Raw genomic sequence first — 3,367 nt, 5'->3', positions numbered from 1 at the left:
GGTTAAAAATTTTAATTTATGCTGTGAAAGGTGACAAATAAAATAATGCACATGCAACATAATATAAATGATATAGGAAACTATTGGTGGTTCTTAAAGAGTTAAGTAATGGTTCGTAAACATAAGAAATGGGACCTAAGAGGTTAACAATTGCAATTGAATATATGAATTTTATTTTCAGCTGTTGCAATCAAGTCATTACTTGTTGTTACAATCGTCCCCAAGACGCCATTTCAGCTTCCTTTGTTAAAAGCAATGCTAGTTAATTAACAAAACTAATCTTTTCTTTTTGAAATGTTAATTAAGGTGTCCATTTACACATTCAGTTAATAATTTTTGTCTCTTTAAACAAAATTACTTTGTTACAATATAATATTCTAATACTAAAAAAGTACTTACGTAGCGTGAAAATATATTTTGTGATGTAACTCTTTCAAAAGTACATAAAAATGGTTGCTATCAGGGGTGTACATGTAGATTTATTAAATACACCTTGTGTGCCACCTAGGAACCAAATCTCGATCCCAACACTCGAAATTTCTGCTCTGTTGCAATCGTACCCTGTTACAATTGACCCCACTCTCTCCTACATAAATATATGATACACATTCAAGAAATGGATACCTTGATTTAATCTGACAATTATTAAATAACAGTTATAGGTCGAAGAGTTTAACTGCAACAGGCTTTCGAATCTTAGCTACCCAGTAAATGTTTTAAAAATTCAAATTAAGAGCTCAGCTTTGAAACTAAGCTAGTTTGAATATAGAATAAAATTTGGAAATTATTAAATATCCAGCCTTTCCACTCAAGGTTTTCCAATGGTTAAGAAAAGATATGTAACCAACGCAAATGTAAGGCATGTAAAATATTTTTTTTAGAAAAAAAGGACCGCCTTGAATAATTTTTGATCTAATGATCGACTCAAGGATCAATGGGTCAACTGGGATTCAATATAAATGGTTCGAGCAGGTGACCTCAAATATGCTAATTGATTTCTGTTGACAATATTTTAAGTTGCAAAATCATTCACAAAAAACGCACTTTCTCTAAATCAACATAGGGTAAACCAACCAGTGAATGAACACTACTCAGTGAAGGAACATTTCATATATAAGAATTTGAAAGTTTTTCTTTAAATTGATTGGCAACAATAGCTTACTGCCAAACAATAGGTAGTCATCTAGCTATGTTTTGGATTACCTGGTCAAATAGACTTCTCTGGAAAAATTTTTGAATTTCTTATTATCTCTGCAGCACCTTGTTTCTTTGAAAAAATTATAAGGTGAGTCTTTGTATTTATATGCTTGAAGTGAAATTAATTGCATGCAATAACTTAATTTTTCTCACTGTGAAAAAGAGAATTCAAAATATAGTTATTGAAGTTAAGTTTCATTTTTTTAAGCATCATATCATAGTAAAATACTGAGATAAGGGGGTGTTTATTCACTGGATCATTAAATAATGAAAAACCAGTGAAGGAACAGGCGTTCCTTTACTGGTTTTTTTTCTTCTAAGTTAATGAAAATAAAAGATAAACTTTAATATTCTTGTACCTATAGTGATGTTCCGCATCAAAAGTATGTTAAAAATACTAAAAACAACTTCTAACCAGTGAGGGAACAGGCACGTTCCTTTACTTGGCATAGATTTCCCAGTGAATGAACACTATGTGTTAATATGTTGACACTTTAATTTTCAATTCATGATTACAAAAAAAAGTTAACATTTTCCAAGTATTTATATGTTTTAATTTCAAGAATAGGCTTGTTTTTAAATATTTGTATGGCTTATAAATTCATAAAGAGCATTAAAAAATAACCAAAATTATGTGTTCCTTTACTGGGTGTTCATTCACTGGTAAGAGCTGTTCCTTCACTTGGTCTTCTTACTACTTGTTATTTGCACCTCCAAAACTTTAAAACAATATTATGAAAGTTCTCTACAATTTTTTTTACATAATTTGCAATTACTAACAAATATGTTGACTGTGTCATTTAACTAAAATTACGAATTTTGAAATTAATATGATTTTTTTAAAGGCAAGCGAAGCATAAGTGTTCCTTCACTGGTTAGTTTACCCTATCACATTTTTGACGGAGTCCAATTTCTGATCCCCAAAATATAGAGAATTTGGGATATATGATGCCAATAGTTTGGTCAAGACAGCGGCCCAAAATTTGGACCCCTTAATGTTAATTTAACGTTTTGCTTATTTGACCTAATTTTCCAAAAAGTGTACATAAAATTTTTTACTTACAATTGTACATTTTATTTAGCCACTGAGTTCCATAGAAAAGAATACATTTTAGTAAGTATTTATTATTTTCTGTTATTTTAATCAATAATAGTAGAAAATTTTGAATCAAAATTTTTCACATAATTTTAAAGAATGTATTTTTACATGGCAAAATACAAAGATTGAGCAAAATTGGTCGAATAGTTCTTGAGAAATCAAATTTTAAAAATACGATTTTTTTCAAAACAGGTTTTCTCAGAAAATATTCGATCGCTTTTGCTCACATTTTATATTTTGTCATTTGAAATTAAAGTATTTAAATGATGTAAAAACTGCATACCTTGCAGTTTAAAAGTTTTTCCACTATTACTAAGTAAAATATCAAAAAATAAATACTCATTTAAATTTATTTTTGCATGGAATTATGAGTGGCTAAAAGAGTTTTATAATGGTGTGTTAAAATTATTTTTAATCCACTTAAAAATTCCTTGATATATGGCCTCTCTCCGGATCGAATTATAGCGACAATAGTATATTCAGAGAAAGTACGTTTTTGTGTCTGATTTTGTAATTGAAAGTTTCGTCTGCAATAATTACTTAGCTTATTTGAAATCACCTCCTTCAAGTTATCAAGATTGAGTCCTAAAACGTGAAGATCCGATAGTTAGATCAAAAGTTATTCAGGGAAGTCCGTTTATTTTTTTGCGCTCAGTCGAAGTCATAAATGAATGTTTACAAACACATTACATAAAATATGTGGAGGTCTTAAGTACATGGTAATGGAAAAAGCACCCTTGATTGTTAAGTCACCAAATTATTTATCACTTGAACATTCTTTAAACATTTTAATTTAAGTGTTATTAAATAAAATCTCTCATTTCGTTTTTAGATTAGTTAAAATAATTTAACATTATATAATAATTTAATTTTTACGTACTCTTACCATAAAATATCTGGATGTCACTAAGTATAGTGGTTGCTTAACATTAATTTTAACATTTAGTGTCATAATTATTTTATATAGATGTCAGTATTTTACATAGATGTATAAATTTTATATACATGTCACAGAGTACCCTCTTGAACGTAATTTTTACCTCTTGCAGAAACAGGATATATATATATATA

This window comes from Parasteatoda tepidariorum, chromosome X2 (genome assembly GCF_043381705.1).
Source record: "Parasteatoda tepidariorum isolate YZ-2023 chromosome X2, CAS_Ptep_4.0, whole genome shotgun sequence".
Lineage (NCBI taxonomy): Eukaryota > Metazoa > Arthropoda > Arachnida > Araneae > Theridiidae > Parasteatoda > Parasteatoda tepidariorum.
The sequence above is the reverse complement of the archived record's forward strand: the minus strand, read 5'-3'. Positions refer to the sequence as shown.